Below are 9,860 nucleotides of genomic sequence, written 5' to 3'. Positions count from 1 at the left end.
TTGAAGCAGTTACTTACCCAGCCTGTGACTTAGTTTCCCCGTCTGTCAACGCAGACCGTCACAGGAGTGACCTCACAGGTCCTGGTGAGGGTCAAGTGGGCTGCAGCACACAGAGCACTTGGCAGCCCCCGGCACACATGAGCCTTGAGATCTGGTGGCTATTTTTGCTCTTGTTATGTACCGACGTTGTATAACTGACTCTGTCCTGTGGCCTCACTAACTTGACACAGCTCCCAGGCTTTGTGACGGTCAAAGGACACCCCGTAAAGGACATACTAGCGGAGGAGACAGTTTTTAAAAGCCTTTAAGGTTTTCCCCTCCACGATCCACCTGCCTTGCCTCTAGGGCTTTTCCTGTGCGCTTTGGGCACAGGGCTGGTCACTCAGTCGGGGACACAGGGCAGGTGAGCTCACCTTGGCGGGGTGAGCATGTCTCTGTATGAGCAGGACCCACTGAGTGCCATAGCCCAGCCCTGTTTTCTCTCTTTGCTGAGGTGAACACAAGTCATGCAGGCTTCACCTTTTCCCTCCTTCCTTGACAGCCCTCATCTAGACGCGGTCACGTGTTCATTTTGTTTCTTCAGGGTAGAAAGTATTTATTTCGATAAGGGTACCTTTAAATTTTTTTATTATAGCTATGTATAGTGTGCGCTGTTGTGAGTATACGCAGGGCGGGGCTGCACCTCAGGGTTTGCGTGTGGAGACCGGAATACTTCAGTTCTCTCCTTCCAACATCTGGGTTCAGAGGTTGCACTCAGGTCATCAGGCTGATCCTCCGAGCCATCTCAACAGCCTGCCTTTCAGTCTCTAATTACGGCAAAACACAAGCAACATAAGTCTTATCATCCATTGTTCAAGTATATAGATCCATCATCACGCCACCTCCAGAATGTTGGCTTTCTTGCAAAAACACTAGCTTTCTGTCCCAAAAAAACAATGGTTTTCCATTCTCTCCATCACTCTTGTTTCTTTTTTTTTTTTAAATAGTTTATGTGGATGAGTATTTTGCTTGCATATATGTATACACAAGCATATGTCGTGAGTGCGTGCATTCAAGCACGCCCCCCCTCCCTGTGCTTGATAAAGGAGGTCAGAAGAAGTCATTAAATCCTCTGGAACTAGAATTGAGGACAGTTGCTAGCTGCCCTGTGGGTGGTGAGACTCAAACTCAGGTCCTCTGGAAGAGCAGCCAGTGGTCTTAACCACTGAGCCATCGCCCCTTGTTTCTGTTTTCCTCTCCTATGAGAGAAATGGGCTTGGTAGGATGGTCCTTCTGTTGTTGCTGTTTGGTTTGGTTGGGTTGGGTTGGGTTTGGTTGTTTTTCCAAGATACCCACGCACCACGTAGCACTGGCTATCCAGGAACTCACTATTGTAGACCAGGCTGGCCTTGAACTATGCCTCCCTCATACTGGGATCAAAGGTGTACACCACTAAACCTGGCTGTTTGGGGTGTGTGTGTGTTGTGGTTTGGGTTTTTCAGTAATTTATTTATTTTTACTTTATGTACATTGGTGCTCTACCTGCATGTATGTTTGTGTGAGAGTGTCAGATCCCCTGACACGGAAGTTACATACAGTTGTGAGCCGCCATGTAGGTGCTGGGAACTGAACCAGAGTCCTTTGAAAGAACTGCCAGTTCTCGTAACTGCTGAGCCATCTCTCCAGCTCCAAAACTGAGCCATCTCTCCAGCTCCAGATCTTTTTATAAATATTTGTCGAAGCCAGATATGGTTAATCCCAGCAAATCTCTGCTATCAAGGCCAGCCTGATCTACATAAGTGAGTTCCAGGACAGCCAGAACTATAGAGTGAGACCCTGTCTCAAAAACCAAAACCAAAAACCAAACCAAAACAAAACAAAAACTAAAAAATCAAACCAAAACTCAAACAAACAACAACAAAAAGAAAGAAATATTTATTGATCATTTCCTATGACCCTGGTGCCTCGCCAAACCTGGAATGCAGGGGAGACTCAAGGGCTATCACGAGCTGTAAAGATTTAAGAGTCAATAAGCTTGAACAAATATAAAAGCTAAATTTTGTCATTTAATCATTCAACAAACCTCCTCTGCCTCCCCATCAGGCTTATGGAACCAGGAAGAAGCAACGTGAGATCCCTTTTCCCCCTCTCCCTGGAGTTTTTCTGACTGGTGTCAGAATAACGGAGCCCCACTCCTATGCCTCTCTGCTGAGCTAGCTCCCACCTGAGAAGCGAACAGCTGCTAGGGAGATCATGGAACGGGACACCGAATCCTCTGGGTAGCTGGGAAGAACAGTGCCTAGGGAGCTCAGACATTGGGTCCAGCTCAGCTCTACAGGAGTTCTGTGATCTTGGTTGAATTTCTTCCCCTCCCTCTGCTGTCAAACAGGAACTAACAACACCCTGTTCACACGCCTCACACACCTTTGTTCCGGCTAAACCAGAGGGAGAGGATGGCTAAGCTCTGCCCATCGAAGCTCCCAGAACCCGGGGCTCTGCCTGCCCACATTCAGGGGATGGTAATTTGTGTGTGCTGTCACTAAAATAGTCATTCCTGTGACTGTTCCAGAGCTGTCCTTTATTTCCCTCCCCTTGCTCCTTGACACAGATTCATACAGCTTCAGATTGCTTGCTGTTTCAGCTCCACAATCCAGCCACATAGTATGGTCCAGAAGCAGCCAGGGACTGGGCCAGAGGTCACAAAGCAAACAGACCTGCCTGACTGTTCACAAGTGAGTCACTTCATTACCTGGCCCTACCAGGGACTCTCACCAAAACAAAGCAAAAGCCACAGGGTCTCTAGCAGTTAGTGCCAGAGGCCATCCGTCAAGGGGAAGGGATGCCTTTGCTACCCTGACCAATGAGACGACCGAAGCAGGCAGCAGTAATGGCTGCTTGCCCAGGCTTTGTTTCTGAGTTTCACTTGGTCCTGTTTAATCTTCACACCATCTCTCTGAGATTGGATAACACCCTGGAAAGATTCAATAACACAGAAAGGTGAGGTAGCTTGCCTGGGCTAGGGCCACACTACAGCGTATGGTGAGACTGGATTCGCAATCAGGCTGCCTAACTCTTGATCCTGGTCTGAGTGCACCTCTGTGGACCTGCACCACCAGCTCAGGAAGCTGAAGGGGTCGACTTAAGGTCATGCCATGGGGTGTCTGAGATTATCTCCCTGTCTCATGGCTCTGTAGTTAGGAGTCTCCTGGGGCAATGTCCTTCTCTCCTCCCCTCTTTCCATTCCATTCCATTCCCTCTTTCTTTTTCTTCAACTACAACACTAGGGATTGGAACTAGAAGCTGGTCATGCTTGACAAGCGTCTTGCCGCTGAGGTGTGGCCTCAGCCTTCTCTGTATTTTGAGACAGGGTCTCACTGAGCTGTCCAGGCTGGCTTGAACTCACTCTACAGCACAGGCTAGCCTTGAGTTTGAAAGGACGTTAATCTCTCTCTGCAGAGTTTGGACTTCGGCTTGGAGTTCACGTGACAAATCCTCTGGGGTTTCCTGTGTGTCACAAGTGTTCTTTAAGAGAATCTTTCTTCATGGCTATACAGCAGAAGGCAGCCTTGGTGCAAACTTGAAAGAAGCGATCTAAAAACATCTTCACTTACTTCTAAGTTCTAATGTCGAGGGGGAAAAGCAGAATTTGGACTTACACACTCTTCTCCAGGATTCTCCCTGTCAAAAGCACATGTGTAGGTGCACAGGGCGCTATGCTGTTTGCATAGTCAAGAAGTCTACTCCTTTCTCCGACCCACCACTTTGCAAAGTAGGAGTCTGCCAGAAGCCCCTAGAAAACAACAGGTTACCCTGTTCCCAGGCCCAGGCAGCAGCTCCCAAACACAATTCCTGAGGCACTTGTTGAAGTGAAAGACACAGAAAGCCCTGTGCCTGGGGAGGGCCAGAAAATCATCTCTGCTACCAAGCAGAGGGAGCCCATCACTAGGGAGAAGTCTCTCACCAATGACTGACTGTGGATCCCAGGCAGCAGGTGGCGGCCATGGAGGGAGGTTCTGGGAAGTGGAGAAAGCTTGTGAAGTAACTAAATGGGGGATGTTAGGTAGACAGGGTTTCCAGATCCCAAGTTCCCATGTAATGAAAACACAATACAGTGGATGTAAAGAATAGAAACTGCTGCCTCTAACATCTTCCTAGGGACTTCCTGTGGTGTACACACACATACTCACACCCGCAAAAGGGCAAATGCCCAGCTGTAGCCAACCTTATTTTTTAGTAACTTTATTAATCTTTGTTCAGCCTATAATAGCTTGTGGCTGTGCTGTTCTAATGGGCCTTTCTGCGACTCTTCCAATTTTCTGCTCAATTGTTGAGTCTTCTAATGCCCAAATAGACACTGTTAATTTTAATCTAAAGTCTTTAAGAAAGACCCACTTTCAAGACCAAGGTAGATGAAGCTGGCCTGCCCACTTCAGGTGGTTCACAACTGCCTGTAACTCTGGTTCCAGGGAATCCATAGCCACCAGCCCACATGTGGCATTCTCTCTCTCTCTCTCTCTCTTTCTCTCTCTCTCTTGTTTCACTTGGTTTTGGAGTTTCCAAAACCATTTTGGTACAATGGCTGTAACAGCACATCTGCCACCATAAGCTTTCGGAGGGCATGAGAAGCACTCACGGCTACACTGGTAAGGCTGGCTCTAACTCCAGAACCTTAAAATCCACAAACAGAAACTCTCCTGCAATTTTCCCTTCCCTTCAGTTCCTGGCAGCTGCAGGATTTGGGGTTTCTCCCCTGTGATGAAATGTTCTAAAAACAGACTGTGAGGATTGCACGATTCTCAGACACACTAAAAATCCATTAACCGTGTGACTTTAACAGTGAAATGTGTGATGTATGAGTTACATCTCAGTACCGTCATCACAAAATGAGGTAGGGGAGAGACGGAGACGTGTCCCCCAAGGCTATCCTCAGCACAAGGGAACAGCTGCCAATCACTGGAAAAGGTTGCAATGAAGCAGTAATAATCCCCTACTCAGCCCAGAGCTGACTGGTCACTCCAGCCCATGCTACCTGCCTGGAAAAAACAAACAAACAAACAAAACGACAAACAAACAAAAAACCTTTCCACTGTCAAGAAACAAAGCATACAGCAAAACCTGATGGCCAGATGAATCAGAATGGAGGGGGTCAAAGCTTTAAGTTAGAGATTTAACTCTGGTTAAAAGTAGATGGTTCCAGTAGAAACCATAGATGTCCTGTTCGAGCTGGTAGGGAAATAAGCTCATGAAATCTATTTATAAAAATAGCTAAATGAAGTACTAGAAGCCTTGCAGTGGTGGTGCACGCCTTCAATCCCAGCAATTGGGAGGCAGAGGCAGGAGGATCTCTGTGAGTTTGAGGCTAACCTGGTCTGCAAAGCAAGTCCAGGACGGCTAGGGCTACACAGAGAAACCCTGTCTTGAAAAACAAACAAAAACAATAAAATAACACAAAAAAGAAAAAAAAACTAGAAGTAAATAATATGTCAAAGAAGTGGTCAGCTGACCAGATGCTTAGCGGGAGGAGGAGCTTGCTATCAAGCTGACGGCTTCCTAGGCTCCGTATGGCGATGAGACAGAGACGACTCTGCAAGCTTTCCCTGGCCCCCACACACATGTGCACATAGAAGTGATTAAACAAATGTAAAAAGCAGAAAAAAAAAATAGCATTTGCCAGCAAATTGGAAACAGCTGAGGAAAGAAACTGACCATTCACTATAGCAATAGTCACATCCAAAGACAAAAAAAAAAAGGGGGCGGGGGGACGGGACTAGAAGACACAGCTAATAGCTGTGGGACAGAGGACAACAGTCCAAACATACATGCAGGGTGAGCTCCAGGAGAGGAGAAGAGAAAAGAGAACATATTCAAAGAGATAATGGCAGAAAAATCTCCAAATTCAATAAAAGACAACAGATCACAGACAGAAGAACCCTGGGATAAATACAAAATACACACATGCTTAGATATATAGTCAAACTGCCAGAGACAAACAAAACAAAAGTCAATCAATCAATCAACCAAACAAACAGAAAAACCCCACAGGTCAAAGGTAACCTCAGGGGAAAGTTATATATACTTATAAAATGAAACAGAACAACAACAACAACAACAAAAAACCAAAGACAATATTGACTCAGGCTCTTGCCAGATGTTTACTAGCCACAGCATGACAGGGTGACACCTTGAATGCTGAAAAGAAGCAGCAGCCCCCCCCCAATTCCATCGCAGTGAAAATATCATTCCAAAAGGATGGCTAAAGAAGAGTTTGTGCCATTCACAGTAGCATATGCATTTAATCCCAGCATTTGGAAGGCAGAGGCAAATGGATCTCTGTGAATTTGAGGTCATCCTGGTCACACAGTGAATTCTAGGACAGCCAGGGCTACATAGTGAGACTCTATCTTGAAGAAACAAAACAAAACAACACCACACACACACACCCCAAAACAAATAAAAAGCAAAAAACAAGAAAGGCTTGGAATCAATAAATTGAAGAAAAAAGCAAATTGTAGCCAAGGAAAGCAGAATAAGGGCATTAAGATAAAAAGTAGAGGTAAATAAAATTGAAAATATTTTGAAAAATGAGGCTGGTCAATAAGGCTGGTCAAGAGAAAAAAAAAAAGAGTAAAGACACAGACTGTCGGTGTCAGGATTGGAAAAGTTATTGCTTCCCGAAAGAAGTAATCCAGAAATCAAATTAAGGGTTTTATATTATGATCTGAGCTCCTATAACAGATGTTTCATGCCAAGAAAAAGAAGCAATTTAGAGTCAATACTGTGTAGGTATGCAGTGTATATAGCTATTGCTGTTTAATGATATTTAAATTATTTCAGTTATGTTAAGAAACTAATAATTTATGACACAGGAAAACATGATAGAGAGTATTGAAGGTATATTTTATCTTTCTACATCCAATGATGAGGACATTGTCTCAATGATTATGCTCCTGTCTTTGTTCCAGCAGTAACAGTCCAAACTGAAGTTAATACTGGCTTTTAGAAATCGCCGTTACCTACTCGTGTACCTTCGTCAGTGGTGGGGCTTACTTCCTTATTCTGAAAGCCATGTTCAAATGAAGGCTAATGTTTTCTTTCTGCTATACATTACATTCATATAAATGTTTCGCTCTAAGGTTCATAGAGCTGGATAACAAAATTGACTGTACATTCCTCCTTAAAATTCCCTCTAGATTGGTTCCAAAAGGTGTTAACAGTGACAGCACAACTACCCAGGGTTGTTTCCTGGGCTGCTTAAAAGAGCTGAAGGTGAGCTGGGTTTGCAAGATTCTTTTCCTCTATTCTCTTAATGTGTCTGTGACCAGCTAGCTGCTTTGACTTTCCGGCAATGATAACTGTAACCTGAAATGGCAGCCAAACTAAACCATTTCTCTTAAAGAAGACCGAGGGAAGGAAGAGGAAGTGACTGTTATGATCAGCTGTACAGCAGTGTGTGTGATATGTTAGGCTAAATGTCCTAGGGGAGGCCCTCGAAGCAACCAGGCCGTTCCTTCCATAACTGTTCCTTGTATAAAAAGCAAGCCTGAGGCTAGTCAAGAGGGGAAGGGAGGGCTACAGTGCGCTCACTTCTGTGGACAAGAACCCTCTGGCCCCAAGTGGGGTGAGGCTGACCTGGCGGAGAACAAACTGGGCTAGCTAACTGAGTTCAAATTCCCCTGAGTTTATCTTGGGTCTGAACCTATTTCTCAATCTCAGGTACACAAGAGTGACTGCTGTGGTGGCAGACTTAATTCTGGGGATTGCCCAATGGCAGTGTTGTAAAAATCCTTCCCTCCACCCCTCCTTTTAGTCTCCAACCCCTTCCATTCGGTCCCAAGCATTGCCTTAGCTTTGGACTAACAGGATTCAAGTCCCAGCTCCTTCTCTAACCGGTGCCACCTGTCTAAGCCTCAGTATCTTCACCTCTGCCTTAAGGTTGTTGTGAACTCATGCCTTTGAAGCTGTTGCAACAGCCGCAGGACAGGATGCCCAGTTAGTGCTCGGCACAAGGTTAGATCTAAACTTCTATCAGCCACTAGTGTCTTCCCTATAGGAGTCTTAGAAAACCCCAGTGCAGACTACACACCATGCTCTCTAATCTGACCTTAACCTTAGAAGCTCCAGGAGGGCAGAAAAGGAGACCTTTTCCTCTCTAGCGCACACAGATTTTAGCAAGCACGGTAGCGATAGATGGTATTGGGTGAGTGAATGAATGCATCAATGGATGAATGAGTACCATCATCAGCTGTTCTAAGTACTGTGATATTTAAAACTGTGTGGTCCATGTCCACTGACGGTACACAATTGCCGAAGTAGGGGTAGACAGTGAGGTGGATAAGATTCATCCTTCATCCTTAATAATTCAACAAATATCTGCTGACATCCACCTTCTGTCAGCTCTCGTGCTGAGCCTAGGAATCTTACCTGTCATTCTTCCTTTGCGTGGGTCACAACCTCTAGTCTCCCGGTGCTTCTGCAGCTGAGTGACTTTCCCCCGGGATCACAGATTTCTGGGGGCAGGATTCCTGGTATGCCAACTAGAACAATTTACTTATTAATTTTGTAGCGCTGCGGATGGATGTCAGGACATGCTAGAGACAAGGTCTATCGCCAGCCCGCTGGTGCAATGTAACAGAGCAAGGCCACGGTCCTCGCCAGCGCAGCTCAGGGCATTGCTCGCCCAGGGTGTGCTGAAAACCACCAGCAGCAACAATTCCTGGGAACTTGTAGAAATACAAATGATGGGCTCCCAACCCGGAGCTCCCCAGTCAGAAGCTGTGGGAGTGGGCCCAGGCACTTGTGGAGTGAGTGGCGTATGTGTGTGTGTGTGGGGGGAGTGGGTATTGTGTGTGTGAGTGTGTTTATATGTAGGCTAGAAGCTGCTCTCAACTGCTCTCCACCTCATTGTTATTTGACAAGGTCTCTCACTGACTGCAAAGCTCACTGATAGAGTTAGGTTGCCTGGAGCTCAGTGTTTGACAAGGCTGGTCAGAGAGCTTCAGGACTCCTCTTGTCTCTTCCTCTACAGTGCTGGGATTACAAGCATGCACCCCCCACTCCTTGGGCACCCCACTCCTGGCTTTTTGTGGGGGTGCTGGGTCCTTGTGTCTACATGGCAACAGCTTTTTCAACTCAGACATCTCCCCAGCCCAATTTAAGGATTGCAATGAGCCATGAAGGTACATTACAGCGCACCTTTACACGGTAGAGATAGAGAACAGTGCAGCAGTAATTATGGGCACACAAAGAATGACTCAGTTTGCCCCTCCTCCAGGAAGTATCGCCCACCCATGCCACCCCCCCTACCTTTTACCTAAAGGCATCTCTAAACTTCCTCCATCTGTTTACGTCATCTGTGGGCAGGGGGTGGATCTTGCCCGTCTCTGTGTGACGCCAGGCAGCTCAGGACTTACTAGAAGAGGCTGTTTAAGAAAGAAGTCCTGAGGTTGTTGCGGATTCCATTTCTTCCTGACTAAGGCTGCTGTGGGTGACATCAGCTCCTCCCAGGTCCCCCTCACAGTGTTTTCCTTTGTGAGCAGCAGTCTCCTACTGAGCAGTGGTCCCTTTCTGGGCTGAGGAGAGCATTTCTGCCATTTCTGGTCTCCTCCAGTTCTATTGGCTTCTCCACACGTTCTCTGGTCATGTTTGAACAAAAGCCTTTGACTATGTTGCTGTGTCTTCGGCAGGAAGCTCTGTCCTGCTCACCCATGGGTGGCACTGTCAAGAACTGTGCATCAGGTCCCGTGGTAGGCACTGGGTTCTTGTCACCGCTCCTTACTATGGCTCAAGGTGGGGAGAGGTGCCACCGTACTTACTTCCAGAGAATGGAGCCTAGGAAAACTGGGGTGTGAACAACAGGGACACATGGCAAGGCCAGGGTTGTT

General features: G+C 46.5%; 1 long non-coding RNA gene across 1 annotated transcript; it reads right to left on the bottom strand.

The window, feature by feature from the left end:
- Positions 1-644: 644 nt before the first annotated feature.
- On the bottom strand, positions 645-9,394 carry LOC132647056 (uncharacterized). Its single transcript, XR_009585340.1, has 3 exons — positions 9,290-9,394; positions 8,401-8,513; positions 645-806 (listed from the first exon to the last, which is right to left on the bottom strand). It is a non-coding gene; the product is annotated as an uncharacterized LOC132647056 (long non-coding RNA).
- Between the last annotated feature and the right edge of the window lie 466 nt (positions 9,395-9,860).

Source organism: Meriones unguiculatus, chromosome 14, assembly GCF_030254825.1.
Source record: "Meriones unguiculatus strain TT.TT164.6M chromosome 14, Bangor_MerUng_6.1, whole genome shotgun sequence".
Taxonomy (NCBI): Eukaryota; Metazoa; Chordata; class Mammalia; order Rodentia; family Muridae; genus Meriones; species Meriones unguiculatus.
Note: the sequence above shows the minus strand (reverse complement) of the source record. Positions and strands in the feature narration are given on the sequence as shown.